Source organism: Pleurodeles waltl, chromosome 6 (genome assembly GCF_031143425.1).
Source record: "Pleurodeles waltl isolate 20211129_DDA chromosome 6, aPleWal1.hap1.20221129, whole genome shotgun sequence".
NCBI lineage: Eukaryota > Metazoa > Chordata > Amphibia > Caudata > Salamandridae > Pleurodeles > Pleurodeles waltl.
In genome coordinates this window covers 1,090,206,586-1,090,224,269 of record NC_090445.1, presented here as the reverse complement: position 1 = coordinate 1,090,224,269, position 17,684 = coordinate 1,090,206,586, and positions in this window count along the sequence as shown.

The following is a 17,684-nucleotide window of genomic DNA, read 5'->3' as shown; positions in this document are numbered from 1 at the left end:
CAGGGTGCAGTGTATGTTAAAGGTGGGACATGTACTTATGTGTTTTACATGTCCTGACAGTGAAATATTGCCATATTCAGTTTTCGCTGTTGCAAGGCCTGTCTCTCTCATAGGCTAACATGGGGGCTGCCTTTAAATATGATTAAAGCGCAAATTCCCTTTGGGAGCAGATAGACATATGGAGTTTGGGGTCTCTGAACTCACAATTTAAATCTTAAAGTGAAATTGTTTTTTAGATTGTGTGTTTGAAAACGCCACTTTTAGAAAGTAGGCATTTTCTTGCTTAAACCATTCTGTGACTCTGTTTGTTTGTTTGTTTGTGGATTCCCTGTCTGGGTCTGTTTGACAATTGGTCTGTTTGCACCTCTCCTCTAGACAGTGACACAAAGAGAGCTGGAGTGTAGCCTGCATATCCTGATGGGCCATCTGGGCTGAGGGGAGGGGAGGAGTGGTCACTTACAACTGAAAGGCCTGTGCCTGCCCTCACACAATGCAGTCTCCAACCCCCTGGTGTGTGTCTGGGGCTTGGCCTGGGCAAGGCAGGATCTTACAAACAAGAGAGACTTTCCTTTGAAGTAGGCCTACTTCAAAGGCAGAAAGGGGTATAAGAAGAGCACCCAAAACCCCTAAAAATTAGATTACTTCTGGAACCAAGAGGAACCTCTGCCAAGGACAAAAGCTGGAAGCTGTAGGAGGAGTACTGCCCCTTTGTCTGTGACTGTGCTTTGCTGGGTTGCTGGACTGACGTTTGTGTGACTTCCTACTGGTGAAGCATCTCTAAGGGATTGAACTGAGCTTGCCTCCTGTTGTTGAATTTTCAGGGACATCAAATACTTCTCTCTGCCAGCACTTGGGCTTTCTGCTGAGAGTCCTGCCTGCCAAGTGGCGCCCTAATCTGTCTCTGGGATCTTGAAAGCTGCAGCTGGTGGAAAAGGACAGAAATCCATGCAAAGACTGCTGTGCGGGGAAACCTTTGATGCACCACCGCTTCGCTGCTGAAAAATGATGCGCTAGGCTTTGCGGCTAACAGCAACACTCCACCTGCATCGCAGCTGGAAGATCGATGCAACGTTGCTGTAGAAACTACACGCAACACCCGCAGCGGCTGCTGTTAATGATGCAAGCCCCCATGCAGCACGGTTTCCTGACACCATGCTACCAGATTTCAAAGCAACATCGATGGGCACGGAAAATTAACGGAAAGCCTGCCCGGACCTGAGGTGCCCATCCAGATCAATGCATTGCGCTCTTGCGGGAGAAAAGAAACGATGCACACCGACCCGATCGGAGGAGGAGCGACACACGCTCTCACTTGTGAGTGGGAAATCGACAGATTGCTGGCCTTTTCCGACGCACACTCGCCCGTGCAGCTTTATTTTGACGCTACGCAGGTAGTTTTGTACGCTGACAATGTTCTCACTGTTTTCTGAAGGATTTTAAACTCTTTTTCTTTTTAAATTCATTACTTGACCTGTGTATGTTGGACTTTTGTTGTTTTGGTCTTGTTTTGTTTAGATAAATATTACCTATTTTTCTAAATCTGTGTTGTGTCATTTTGTACTGTTTTTACTGATTTACTCTGTGTGTTGGAACAAAATCTTTTAAAAATTGCTTCTGAAGTTAAGCCTGCCTGCTCATGCCAAGCTACCAAGGGGGTGTGCAGGGTTAACTGAGGGTGATTCTCCTTTACCCTGACTAGAGTGAGGGTCCTTGCTTGGACAGGGCGTAACCTGACTGCCAAACAAAGACCCCATTTCTAACAGCTGTTGTTTGTAGTGCTTTAGTTTTTTATACTATTTTTAGTGTTGTCTCATCAACAATTGGTGCAAGGACATATTTTGCAGTAAAAATAGCATTAAATCACAGATCTGCATTTTGTGTAAATACACAGAACTATGTTTGCATGAGTAGAGTTCTCTGCCCTGACTACAGAGTCTGTTTAGTTGTAAAGTTACTATTAAATCATAGTTTTTGAATACTGAAAAAGAGTAAACTCACACAAAAGTGAAAGTTTACCTTTGTGAATCAGGCCCATGATGTTTGGCAAAAACGCATTCAAGAGATCCTAATTTATTGATGGAATTTCAGTGGTTTATTTTAAACCATATCAGTCAGTCAGCCAAAATTTCTGTATTTGGCTGATACATAGCCATAAAAGACACAAGAAGATATAAACAAAAAAAAGCCAGCTCTATGAAGATACAAAAGATTTAATTAATCAAATAGCAGCAACCCCAACTTGAAAGATATCCATGCCGATATGTCAATAAAACAGGTAAACAGGCAGCAATGCCTTCTAGAGAAAAGGTTAATACATCCTCTTTAGCCTCCATAGATCTCCTCAATCTTACAGCAGCTCTTAAAAAGGCGCAAACCCCTTCACAAACTTCATATGTATTTAGCAGAACTACGTGAAACAGTGCATCCTTATTGTTCCTAAACGCTAAGGGGCATATTTATACACTGTTTGCGCCAAACATTTTGACGCACAATCTGCGCAAACTATGTACCATATTTAAATTTTAACGCCCGCACCCCCGAATGCCAAAATCCCGCTGTGTGCGTCATTTCTGGATGCGGGATACCGCCTTGCGTTAATGACATGCAAGGTAGGCGTTCCCGTTCAAAAAATGACTTAAATTCCTGTGCGCCTTATTTTTGCTACCGTGCAAAAATGACGCACGGCCGGAGGCGGAGTCGGAAAATGACGGACAACTCGACAGGGGCAGGCGTTAAAATGGGGCACACCACTACTTAAGGAAAACACACAGAAGCAACAGCAGAGCTCCAAAAGGAAGACATGGAGGTGCTTTTCATCCAGCATGCACACAGACGAAGAGCACAGGACCAACACCAGCAGCTTCCACAACACCAGCAGGGACCCCAAAGGCAATGCAGAAGGCAGGAGAGGATATTCACACCAGGACAACCCTTATGGGACTGCGTAAACAAGACATCATTCAGAGGTACAGGCTTAACTGGCAAGCCATTCAGCAGCTGCTGCGCACAATTGAGCCACAGTTGGCACCCAGCTTGCAGACACCCCGCACCATTCCACCAGAAACCAAGCTGCTAGCTGTACTACACATGTTGGCAAGTGGCTCCTTTCAAGCCACTGGAGCCCTGGTTGCTGGGATCTCACAGCCATCATTCTCCGCCTTCCTCCCCAAGGTACTGGATGCCATCATCTCCCTCACACCCCGCCACATCAGCTTCAGCAACAACACACAGCAGAAGCAGCAGGAGACAAAACAGGGGTTTACCAAATTAATGGCTTCCCACACGTCCTTGGTGCCATTGACTGCACACATGAACGCACTGTGCCACCTGCTGCAACCGAACATCTATACCGCAACAGGAAGCACACACACTCCATTAATGTGCAGGCCATTGTCGATCACCGGGGTTTGATCACCAACATCGTGGCAAAGTATCCTGAGAGTGTACATGATTCATTCATCTTCCGTTACTGCACCATCAATCAACACTTTCAGGATGGACGATATGGAAATGGCCTACTTGTTGGTAAGTACAGCTACCTACTTATATACACACACTGCACAGCAACCCTCTATGACACACAACCTATACACCATGACATCGACACGTGGACAGGAACACACTGAGGTTGTGACACCGCTAGGCATGTTTGATATCCTCACCCCATGGGAGACACACCTAGGGACAAATGACCGTTCCAAATAACAACTGATGCCACTCAGCAGACACAGGGGAAAAATGTAAGACAACACAATGACAAACACATGGTCCCAACTAGCAGTACATCTGGGAAGATTAAACTTAAAAAATCACATCAATAGCACTCAACCCAACACCCTTCAAACCAATAAGTACTGTGTAAGGGGTGTGTAATGTGTTTTGCTGCAGGTCAAACACCATGACACACATAGCATGATGATGACTACAATTAAGGTCACGTGCAATCATTGAGGCTGTACCAATATCTCACATCACTCCTGCTTTCACATTGCGCCCTACCAGGAAGCAAGTTGACTGTGCGAAGAACACATCTTGATGGGACAATATTGAAAGTGCACATTCCTACACATACGCATTGCGACAAATTAACATACACACAACAGATGTACTGCCATACGGACCTTCTGAAACTCTAAATGACAACCTCACAACCAAGTTAGCCCTCGGAACCTGAACATGTTCAGTAGTATAGGTGCATGTTACATCCTGAGTCGAGTTGGCAAGGGCAGAGAAATGGGTCTGCAGTGAACTTGTCAGACGTGAAATTAGTGCATAGTCAATTGTTAACACGTCAGTGCTCACAACGTATGCAGATGTTTTGCACATTGTCACCTTGCAAAATCTAAGGGTCTCACTGATGCTTAAATTAATCTATTGCATATGTCAAATTGTATGGGATGTCCAGGGTACATAGATGAAACCGTGTTACCACCACTGTTGAATTGATTCTGTGTATGGAAGTATCATCTCACCCCCAGTTAAGACACAGGGGCACCTATTTCACAAGTCACAATGCAAGGGAGTACACACTGTACTGCAGCTCTACAAAAATACTGCTGACATCCGGTCAAAAGCCAAACACCCGTTCAGATAAGGAAACAACCCAATGCTGGTGGTACATCCTAGAAGCCTAGGAATCCACACAATAACACAAACACCAATGAGTCACAGACAACACAAGAGCACTACTGCCATGCAAAGTGATATTTATGGGGCAAGCTACATCAACATGTTCTCACTCATTTTCTCTTTCAGCTGATCAGGGGGATGGGATCCAGCCATGGATTATGACCCCATTTGCAAACCCAAGCACTGCAGCACAGCGTGCCTATAATGAGGCACATAGGAGGACACGCACCATAGTCGAGAGGACCTTTGGCATCCTGAAGTCTGATTCAGGTGCCTCAACATCACCGGAGGCAGCCTCCTATACTCACCTGAAATGGTGTGCAAAATAATTTTGACCTGTGCCATCCTGCACAACATATGTGTAAGAATGAACATTCCCCTATATGAACCCGACCCACAAATGCTTGAAGAGGAGGAAGAGGAGGATGCTGTCCATCAACATGAGGGGGACCATCCAAACACAGCTGCAGGATTGCGTTGGAGGCAGCGTATTGCCCAAAATTTCTTTTAACTCTACTCACCCATCACCACTGTCTTACCATATGTAAATAAACACCTATACTAATCACCATATCATGGTCTGGATAATCCTTTCTGCATAACATTATCTCTAACTATCAGAATCAGAGTGTAGCCTCATGGAGCATTGCTGAAATACCGATTAGGACACAGAACATTCCTAAACTAGTTAGATGCGTATGAATGTACAACCACATTCACTCACACTGTAAATGACATATATCTTGTACATGTCACATTTGAAGGGCAATAGCAGAGGACCACACCTATTTCACACATACATGTTGGCAACATGGTTCATCACAGCATATGGCACACAACTAAGACACCATCAGTCAATAATGGAAAAAAAATGCCCCATAGATGAGGCAGTGGATGTGCTATTGCATTAGTACCTGGAATGTATGACCACACCCTTGACAGCAGTAAGTCGTACATCACCTATCTTTGCAAGGACTATGTGTGACTGGATTTCCATATAAGCAGCATAGTCATAGCACAAGTGCCCCAGGTATAACTAGCATTGCTCACTTGTCATCCACTGCACATGGCAGCCCATGTCCTAAGTCCTGACACACCCATGTTCCCGGTCTCACCCCACCCTTCGTCAGAGGTTCCTGGAATGCTAATATGTGTCCCCAGATAATCCCTCCTCTACACACTCCCAGACTCACAGTGTAAATCCAGTGTGCTACCCTCTTTAGTATGGTATGCCATAGTCATTGTACTTCTGTCTGCATGGACGTCAGGTTAAATAATGCACTGGCTTGTAGTCTCTAAGCCCTGTTATCACCTGTACATTGCTTCCCATGTGAAAGGTACTGTTGGCCATTTGAACTTGAATCTCACCTACAGGACTTATGAGATACTGATGCTGCACACACCTGTGAGCACCTCCACGGACACCAGCCATTTGAACATGCACTGCCCTTGCAGCTGCTTGGAACAGCATAGAAGCTGCCATTTCATCCATAACACTGTTATGTCTTGCCGTATAAATCAGCTGTGTAACACAGCCCTTTGGTTAATGTGTTACTTTCCAACACACAGGACAAACACACTTTTCCGTTTCCACTGTCTTGTCCCTCCTTTGACCACTCTCAGTCTGACCATGGTGTATTTACCTTGTGAAATGTTTGGAACCTGATTGACCCTGCATCCTATTAGCCTGACTGGCTCCTGTCTTAGCGTTACCCTAAAGGTTCCTTGGGCCTGCATTTGTATCATAGTTTCTTTCTCAACCCTCATATTCCTCCTGGGGTATTGTGTCAGGTGGGTCTACAATGCATACTCCAATACATTGTATGGCATAATCAGTTTATTTATTGCACCATGGGGGGGAACGTGTCTCCAAATAGCCGAATCATGGCCTATCCCTTGTCTGGGTCTCATGTATGCATGAGTGACAAATTGTGACAGTGTATCATGGCTGTATGCATGGATTGGGTATGGTGCCTCCAGCACAACAAACAACGTCAGATATTGTGCATGAAATGTCTACACATGTTAGGACCCTGACAGTCCACACGCTGATTCACATTGCTCCCAACATATTGATGGGGCTTGTGTGGTGAATAGCGGTGTGAGTAATCAGCACAGAGGCACTGATGTTCCCAGATGCTGTGGGAATTGTAAAGGCCAACCTGTGTACAAATGTTGTCAGGAAACCTGCTGGTATAAAATTACTGAGACATTAACTTTGTCAGCACACCAAGGTTGCCCTCTTGACAGTCTCATAACACCTCTGCAGTGACAGGGTTGGACCATCCCCAAGTGTGTTCTCAAATCCCCATTGGCTTTCCTTCTATTGATCTGCGAAGGATACTTTGTAGATACAGGAAATACCTCCACAGACTCATGACTAGACCTGCACGTAACTGTTACAACATAGACCCCAATAATTATTCAGGCTAAACATTGGCCCACACACATGAACCAGCCACCTCTGTGCATTTTACCACTGGAAATATGTGAACATGTGCTGCTTGGTCTGCTGGTCCTCCACTGCCACAGGAGAGACATGGCTCATTTATATGACTCCAACTGTGGCGTAACATTACAATTGTGTATTATATTTGGGACTCCGTGTCACAAACACAGTACCCACATAGTATGATCCCATGCCTGACTCATGGTGGGTTAACAAACAAGTGCCTAGGAAGTAGTATCCAACATTCCAGGACATGTGATGGCTAAGTTTTGGAACATTGACATGAACAACCGTCTGCTATCTATCCAGTGCATGCTTTGTCATTGGTGGTGTTTATGTTCCAAAAAACCTAGGAAGTGCACACAGCAGTTCTTGCTATGTGTATGACCAACACATGTCCTCTCTCATTTCCACACTGGTTTCCATCTGAGGGTTGGACACATTGACTCTACATGCACACAAGAAGTTTAGCAAAAATGCATCTTGTGATGTTCACACAGTGGGTCAACAACAATAGTAGTAGCCAAATCACACACATTGACCCATAGGCTTTGAGTTATTGTAGTGAGTTGCGTCGCTTTGCTATCCTCTCTTGACACAAAACATGCCCAAACTGGGTAATACATAATTGTATCTCACACGTTTGGCCATCTATTGCATCAGTGATGCGTGAAAATCCAGTACACCAAGTAGAGGATCATGGTCCACAGTAGTATGATCTGTCACATGTGCCCATACACCGTAATTGCCAATGTGGGTGCAATTAGCCTATCTCTGTATTTTCACAACTGTCATGTCCCATTCAAAATGAGAAATGACCCAAACCCTGTTAATGACAGAAATGTTGATGCATATGTGTAAAAAAAAGACGCACATGCATCTAAAAATGACGCATATGCGTTGAAATATGACACACAATGCCCTGAAACATCCATTGACCCTGAGCGGTAATTCCCACACTGCCCCCCCCCGCAAACTGGTTAAGTATAACACATATTTAACAATATGGATGCAGGATTATTTCTCATCATGTGTGTGAAAAAAAAATTAAGCACAGACTGTAAGCGTCACTATATTTTGACGCATAACAAGAAAAATGCACCTCATTTGAGGCAGGAAGTGATGTAATAGGATATCCTGTTTACAGAATTGGTACAGTGGGTGTACTTTCACTTTCACTTTGCAGTCTGTGGTATTTCCTGACTGTGTGGCTGTGTGTAGACTTGTCTCTTTGTGCATTTTGTGATTTTGCCTCCAGTGTGGTCTTTAAATTGTCTTTTTGTGTATAATAACTGTCTGTGGTATCCTGTCTGAGTGTTTTTGTGGTCAGTTGTGTTGCCAACATTTGTCTTTGTTGTGTTGGGAGTCTGTTGTGGGTAGTGGTAGTTTGGGTATAGTTGGGCTGTGTTTGTAGTTTTTTTTGCATTTTCCTGTCCTACTTTCCCTCTATTCTCGTTTGTTCCCCTTTATCCCCTCTTTATTTTTGGTACAATAATGTTGGGTAGGCCTCGTCTTGGCAGGATGGGAGAGGAGGAGCTGGGTGGGTTTATTTGGCTGGTGTGCCACTTCCTACCCCTGATGATAGAGGCAGGTGGTCGTGTGATCCAAGGCTATCACACAGAGGCAAGGGGGCTCCTGTGGGCAAAGGTGTTGTACCATCTGCAGAGACTATAAAACAAACCGCGAAATGACCACCAGCTGAAGCACCGCTGGGCTGACCTTGTTGCCAGGGAGCAAGATCTGCTGGACCACCCGGGGATTGGGATTGGTGGCCCTGTTGGTGAGTACAAATCAGAGTAATGTGCACGTTTAAATGCTCTGTAGTGACAGTAGCTGATTTTTTCATATTCTAACGGCAATGTTTTTGAACATGTGGAATGCTAGTAAAACATACAGGGCCATAGTTGTACTTTGTTAGCACCGCAATTGCGACCTGTTTTGAAGCAAGAGCGGCGCAAACTTACAAAATACAATTGTATTTTGGAAGTTTGCACCGCCTTTGTGTCAAACAGCAACACAAATGTGGTGCAAAATATGTATAGATATGAGCCACAGTTGCCTGTGAGGTATACAAATTTCCTACACATTACTGTCATTTGTTGACGCAACAGATAGACTAACTTTCTAATCACAACAGGAGCCTGAAAATTAGTGCTGGCTTCACGTCAATTGATGATGGCAATGTGGCTCAAACATATGTTTCATGTGTGGTCGTTGAGTGTATCAGGAAACATATATTGGATATCCAGAAATTTTCCTGAAATATTGTGTCCCTTAATTGTTTTCGGATACATGTCTGAACTGGATTCTGACACATATGTAACTAGTTATAGCTCACCTCAGGTAACATCTTAGACTGATATTTTGAGTTTGTAGTGCCACATTTCAATTAGGGATGGCTGGCAAAAGGTATGCACACAAGTTAATATCTCTACGGTTGGTTCAACGCACCATAGCCGTGGCACATCAAATGAAGAAAATGATACAAATTGAGGGGTAACAACTGTCCCTGGCCCTCTGTACATTGTACCTGTGTGTCTAAAATTGGTCTTAGTCACAATGTCTGGGTGACTGGTATTGCAGTCCTCACGGAAAGTGGCTTTGGATGTCTCTCATGGATACACATGATGAGAGGAATACACTCCATGATTTTGTCTGCTCACTAATGAAGGAGCATATTTGCCACCACAATGATAGGGCCACTGCATGTGTGCGGAAATGTGTGTATCACTCGCTGGAGTCCCCGAGTTCTGTATATGTTTGCAGTGGTATGTAGGATGCAGTATCATCATGTCTGAGAGGCTTTACTTTCTTAATATTACACATAGTGTTTGTATTTTGAAGTGTTGTACAGTGCACAGACATTGAGCACATCTCTCCCTTCCATGCCTTACAGGTGGACCTGCACCCTACACTATTGGAGAGGTGGCTCGATTTGTGGACCCAGACATCTCCAGTAAGTGTTGATATTTCTGTTCTGTGTTGTGTTTGCTGATGATGTGTGATTAACTCATGTGTGTTGGACACATAGCAAGGTGTGATGCGCTGGTCAATCATCTGTTTTGTTCGTTGAGTGGAGTATCATTTTATCACCATCTTTGAGTTGACCAATCCTTATCCTATTGGCATATTTTGGTATTCTAGGTCAGTCCTGTAGGCACGGCAATGTGAATAGGGATGAGTTATGTGGATAAAACTTGAAATCAGAAAATGTAGCAGTGGACCATATTAGTTCATTAGTCAGCAAGTCAGACTCTGATTCTCACAGAATAGAGATGCCAAAGTCTTACCCACAGACTTCAGCTTCCATATTCACTCATGAACATGTTGGACTGTATGTTTAACTTCCTAGCAGCACGCAGCTCCACATGTTGTGCTACGAGTATGAGGCACTTGAGTACAATGGCCTAGGTGTGCATGCAGATCATGGCCAGAGGTGTGCTTGCATCTATCTGTTTGTTGTAAGTCATGGCTTACTGGTAGGAAACGATGTAGACAATGGTCTGCATTTCCAAAGATAAGTGTTGATGGAATTGTCCAAGGTTTGGGTGTATCCTATTTGGAGTTCCTCCTTACCTATGGTGTGTTGGCCAAACCCATGTACAGCTTTCCAAAGCTTCCTGGTGTCCTTGTTGTTAGAAATGATTAGTTGCTTGTCCACCCCCCCCCTCAGACACAGGCGTAGGGTTGTGAATAGTGTACCTAGGACTGGTGATCCAAGTTTGGTACACAGACATGTAAATCAGTAAATCACTTGTCCAAACCTAGGATACCCACTCATGATTAGCACATACATTCTATACTGGCAAGTCCATTTACAACTCGCAGATCTTGTGGCCCTAGATTGCCATCCAGAACATAGAAATGTGTTGGCTTGTCAGTGGTGAAGGGTATGCAGCATGATTTTTACCTGACAACTGGCAGAACTATGATGCCAAAGTCATTCCAGTTTTTACCCATCTTGTAGGGTTTGGATGTGCTATTTGATGATAGGACATTTGTAGGCTGGCTTGCCATGTACTTACTCAGGGACTATCAGTGATCTGTATGATGATATGGGCTGTTACAGGTACATTAGACGTATTGTCTGATTTACTTCTTGAGCCATTTCACACAATGCAGTACCTAATGTTTGGTTTTCTATTTGTCTTAACAGCAGCCAATATGACTCCCATCCAGCTTCGAGAGTTTCAACGCAGGGCAACGCGTTACCGCCACATTCTGGATGTGGAGTCTGGGTACCGCAACATGGCAAGATGATATCGCCATGAGAGAGCCTCCGGAGTGTGGAGGGCATTTGCACAAGGGGGTCCACAACAGCCACCTCCACCAGCACCACCACTACCACCCAGGTGGCACCAACAGCAGCTGGGATCTTTGCTGGACCATCTACAGCAACAGCTCCAGGACCAGTCACAGCACCACCTGCACCTCAGCCTACGGACATGGCACCGACAAGGGCCCATACTTCATCGACTGGCACCCAGACCCCCTCTGCTGCAGCCATAGACCCTGCAGCTTTTGCCCAGATGCAAAGGAACTTGGACTGTGTCCTACGGAAAATGACCAGACTGCAGCAGGAGGTGGCACAAGTTAACCAGAGGGTGCGTGCCATTAAAAAGACCCTGAGGAGTTCCAACTTGTAGGCTTCTACTCCGACATGATTACCTCCCCTCCCTCCTCATTCCTGGTTCTTTAACTTAGTGGGTTTAGGGGGCTTAGTGTTAGGTTAGAATAGTCTGTTAGTTTAGTTAGTAGTAGTGGGTGGGGGTGGGGGTTTCATACTTTTTTCAACTGTTTTTTATTATGTGTGTGAGTGGGTGGGTGAGGGGCAATGTTGGGGTTTTGGTGTTTTAAAAAATGGAAAAAAATATACAAAAAAATATATATTTGTTTAGTATGAGATAGTATGTGTTTAGGTTAGTATCTGTTGTCCTCCATGTGTCCTGTCTTATAAGGGGGGGTTGATGTTTAGATCGTTTAGTTAAATGTGATAAGTAAGTTTAGCTTAGGTTAGTTAGTGACAGTCGTGGGTAATGTGTAGTTAGTGTAGAATAGGTTAGGTTAGGTGTTTCCCCTGGTTTTAGCTTCTGTTTTTACTGTTTAATAAATATCTAGGTAACCCTTTACAGTATGTGTCACATGCTTGTAGATCAGGGCCTTGCCATGAGTGAACAGTGTCTCTTTGGTATTAGCTTTTGTGTCCCATGCTGCAACCATATCCCAACTGAGCTGTTACATTGGCAGCTACACCAAAGCTACTTAGCTAATATTCGGCCATCCATTGCACCCACCACTCACGGTTACTATGGATCTCAAAGTGTGGTTATTTTGTGCGGTATGTTTTCAGTGTTGCATACTTTGCTACCACATTTGGTATTGGGGACACTGTGTAAAGTCTGCCTGCAGCCTGATGTCCCAGCAGATCCTTATAAGGTGAGTGGTAGTATGCTCTCATGTAGTATGGTATACATAACTCACACCTATCATTTGTTACAATGTTCAGCACGGTTACTTATTTGTATGGAAACTCATACACATCCCTTCATGATGTTTGGTGTGTGCAAGGTAAAATTTGGCAAATTTGTCACATATGTAAGTTTTGACTTTCAGTAACAATTGAAGGGACTTTTTTCTGGCTTAGACATCCCTTGAGGAGGCGTTATTCTGTACAGAACAGCATGTTGGTGCATAGTTTATATTTTGCTCAGAAATAACCCTCAGGGAGGGCAGATGATTTTAAAATCCAGGCCACTGTGCATAGTTATCAGCCAAGAATCGTTCAGGTCAGGTGTCTAGACAATCAATGCTCATTGACCTCAGGTTAACATCACTGATGGCCATCACGTTTGATGTGTCACATTACACAGAGACAAAGTTGTTGTGTAAGTGCTATTTATTTAAAAGTGCTGTAGTGCTATATGTACATTGTCCATGATTGTGAGTCCATTAGTGTGACATCTTCCATTGTGATGTTACACAACTGCAAAAGGACATGTCATTGGACATGCTGGGGTGAAGTGTCAGACAGTGCAGAGGGACAGGATTTGCCAATCAGTTAGTGAGAGACATTCACAGGGCAGGCTGACAAGATAAACAGTGGGTTGAAGAACAGTGCTTGAGTACAGTTGTTGCAAGACTGGCATGTTACAAAGCACAGGACTTTGGTAATAGGTGATCTGCTCCACTTCTTCATCTTCTGATGTGTGTGTTGTCTCCTCTGCCCTTGGTGGTGGTGGTTGTGAAGGGGCAACACACACCTCAGTGTTTGAAGACATGGAGTCAGACATCCTGGTAGCTGCTAACTGTGGGGGTCTTAAGGGCAGTACTGCAGCAAGGAGGAGCTGCTGGTTCTTAAGAATAGCAGCCACATCATGGTGGTAGGCAGCCAGGTCAGCCCTGAGGGGTTCAATATTGCATTCGTGCACGCGTTGACAGGATTGTTGTTGTAGGTGTTGGGTCAACTCTATTACAGCTGTGCTGATTTCCTTCAACCTTTTTTCAACTTACTGCATGATTGTTGTTTGACATTGCATAGCTGCTGCCTGTTCTTCAGTTGAAATCACACACAAACTCACCCCCTCTAGGCTGGCTGCCATAGTTTACATCCCCGTCCGCACCTCTTTGGCCAGCTCCCACTGTACTCCAACTACAGTTCACTCAAAGCTGGTGCCAGGGTCGCCAGAGTCCTCAGCTGTGTAGAAGCTGTCAGGTCGTACAATTGGGGTGGTGGGTGGGTCCTCTGTGATGGCTGCTGTATCTGTGCTCCTCCTTGTGACTGAAGGTGGGCTCCGGAGGGTTTCAAGGACATCTTGGAGGGTCTGCTGGCTGATGTTTGTCAGCTCGTCATCCATGTCATCAGGGAAGTCCACGACAGGCATATCCGCAGGAGAGCCATCGTCCTCTGCAATAAGATACAGTACAATTAGTCTGTCTGTGTTGTGGGCTTTGTAATGTGACATGCCTGCCTTCCGATTATTTTAACATTGTGATCTTGATTCCTGTTCATTGTTCCTGTCTTTTATATTAGCATTCTCCCAGGCCTATGCCCCACCTGCATGTCACATGTATTGTGGTCAGTTTGTGCACTTGTCAGCATCACATCCTCTAGGTGTTGGTTCTGGCCAGATTGTGAATTGCCACCTTCTTGTCCTACTCAACCCTCCGTCTACTTCCATTCTCATGGTGAGGCCTTTCACTGGTTGTGGGTGCTCTGATGGCACAAGCACCACACTTAACAATCTGGACCTGCCCCAGTCTCTGATCTTTCACATCCACCTATATGTAGTTGACATGTAGCATGTACTATGTCTAGCTTTGTTATGGCACAATATGGATGTCAGCATTGGTAAAGTGTACCAATGTAGCTGACATGTAGCATGTACTATGTCTAGCTTTGTTATGGCACAATATGGATGTCAGCATTGGTAAAGTGTACTGCTGATGTTGGGGAATGTGTGGTACATTGGATTGCACTAATAGTCCTAGCAGTGTTCTATTTCCGCCTCTGACTGTGCAGGTGTATTTCTGTAACCAGTTACATGTGTCCTCCCCCTCAATGCTGTTGTCTGAGCAGTATGACATTTGGGATGTTGCATGGTGTCATTGGAGCTATTATGACCCAGGCACAGGGTGGACCCTGATATATGCAGCATGGGTATGACATTAGTGCTGTGTACCTCCTAATGTTAATGACAATGGCTGATGTTTGTAGCAACTTTGGGCAATCACATTTGACAGGATTGGAACATTTGTCTAGATTTCAGTGGATTGATAACGTTGTCATCCTGAACCCTCTGATTTGGGTGTGTTTGATCCATGGGGACGTGACTGCAATTAGCTACTTGACCTGCACACACAGCAGAGGTGGTAGTGGCAACTGTTGTCATTGTTACATTCCACTTGCAGGTATGGCCAGAGGTTGTTAATTGGGCCCTAGTTAATGTGGGGAGAATACTGGCTGATGTGTGACGTGCTGCCAGTTTTACGTTGTACCCTGCCCTCCTGGCCTGGCTTTACCTTTGCAACATCCTTGGCGTGGCAGCATACCCCCATGCAAAGGTCGTTGGTGTTGTGTAGTAGTGTGCCCCAGGTTTCCTCAGAACGTGCCATGCCCCCATGCTGTGCCCCTTTACCCATTCCACTCCCTGAATATCATGACTTACATGCATTTTGTAATAGGTATGTCCACCCCCCCTGCTTACAGTTAGCATTTGTGCATTTTAATTCCCCATGCGACTTACCCTGCGTGTGCGTTGTCTCCTGGTAGTCTGCGCTGTCCTGTCCTTGAATCCCTGTGACGATCTCCTCAGGGAAGGCCTCCTGGTGTGCTGGACTCTCACCTCCAGTCTGCAGTGCTGCCTTCCTGTTCCTGGCCATCTTTTTCTTGGTCCTGCGCTTGCAGTCATGCCAGTGTTTCTTCCACTCGATGACTGTTCTCCATACTTCTGCCACTCTGTCGATCTTGTCAACAATTTGTTGCCATATTGCCTCTCTCCTACTGATTGGCAACTTTGAGGTGACAAACAGTTGGTGCTGGTGTTCCGTCACCTCTTTAACCAGCATTTCCTGCTCCTCTGCACTGAAGCGACACTTTCTTTTCTTATTCTCCCTGTCCTGGGTCTTGTGTGGGTCCTCGTGGCTGGTTCCTGGTCTGTTGTCATCTTCCTGGGGTCTGTAGTGGCATCTGGGATCCATTTTGGCTCTCCTATGCACATTTTGCAGTGTTTGCGGCACCTTTAGACGTAATTGCGTCAAAAAACGGCATGTATACGGTTTGCGGCGTCGTAAACAGGCTCACAGTCATTTTCGCCGCATTAACGTCGTTTTCCTTTACGACGTGACGCAGTGGTTTGGGTAAAAAAAAATGACTCACACCTGTGGTTTGCGCTGCCGTGCGTCAAAGTATAAATTTGACGCCTGCACAGCGCAAATAAATGGCGTTAGCCGGCGGTAATATTTTTTGTCGCAAAAATGCATTGGCGCAGTTTTGCGTCAAAATTATAAATTTCTGCCTAAGTGTTTTAAAATTGGTTTTTAAAAAGCTTTAAAATATAATCTAAAAAAAGTACAGAAAAACATAAAGTGCATCAAGAATTGGTAAGACTGATCATCGCAGCGACAGACTGTGTCTGAAGGGACCGCCTGTGTGCCTAATCCTGGGAAACCCATAAACCGCACCGCGGTGGCAGCCCTAATGCCGAAAAGAAGAGACCTTTCCCACTGTGACAGAGGGAAGGTGGGATGCAAAATATTATTTTCAAATTTATGGAAATCAGAATACAATTTAACTTTCTTCTTATATGTTCATTAGCAAGTCTCTGGGAATGACAATGGTCTAAAAACTGCAGTTTGGTCTTATTCTTTTCCGATTTCCTGATTTTAGCCGCGAAAACAAACAAAACTGATAGATTCAAGACACCACATAATTTGCGTACATAGGTTAACCACAGAATGGCAAATTCATTATCTAAACATAAGCAATTCCTGATAATTTCCCTCTTTACCTTCGCATTGCGGTTTGGCCAGATGCTAACCCATAATAAAAGTGGTGCCAACTTGGCCAGATCACTGATATACAAAAGTTTGAGTTCCATGTGCAAGATTAACTGCGAGCTTGAGGGCGGCAAGTGCATTATCTATCTACAGATACGGTTTTCTTCGACCTGAAAGGCGTCAGTGTTGCGATAGTACCAGCTCCCAGCCCCATTAAGAGCAGCAGAAACACACTGAGCGCTATAAATGTTAAGAATTGGGGATACAGTGCTCTTTCTATCCCCAATGGTAGGTTATGAATCGACCCATCTGCTCTGCTAACCTTTAAACATGCATTTCTGATTTGTGTGTGCCATGTCCCTGCATTACTGAAAATAACCTAGTTCAGGTATGCAGGAGTCAGCACAGGATACCGTAGTGTTCTTTACGTTAACTTTATTTTTTCTCAAATTAGGTGCAGTGGTTTTGGATGTACTCTCTTTCTTTTTTTGTTTCGTTGGATGTCGGTATCACCGTTTCAGAGAGTGCCCCTCAAAAGAAAGAGAAAAACACAGGTAAGTGCTTTATTTCAGGTTTGCCAGGCTCAGGGGTTGTGTTCGGGTGAAGGATATACACCCAGTGCTCAGAGCTATCCAGTGCTTCTGTCACCATGTGTGTAACAGCAAAGGTTTCGTGTAGGGGAATTAAGCTCATATCCTAGTTATCAACCACTAGAGTTACAGTGATAAATAAAACCAAAAAGAAGAAAGGTATTGCGCGTTTTAGAAGTCCTGCTTTGGTTGCGATGCCTCTTACTAATGCACCCAACCCGTTGGCCCTAACGAGCCTTTCGGGGGCCAGAGTGCGGTTTGCTTCCCTGTCTCACTCTGCTCCTTTTCCAACCTCCTGCCTCTACCCAGGAGACGATAGTGTAGCTGAGTAAGCCACGCTCCTCCAGGAACGTGGCGTGGTCGTTTGTGATGACGGTGGCCGCCCGGCTTCCCGGTCTTGCCGTTCGTAGTTCCTCACACTGTACTCTCTCTATCTTCCTGACACCTTTGTGTCTTCTGCGTCTCCCAAGGTGTCGCGCGGACCCTCAGCCTCCTCTGAGTCTTTAAAGGGGCCACAATCT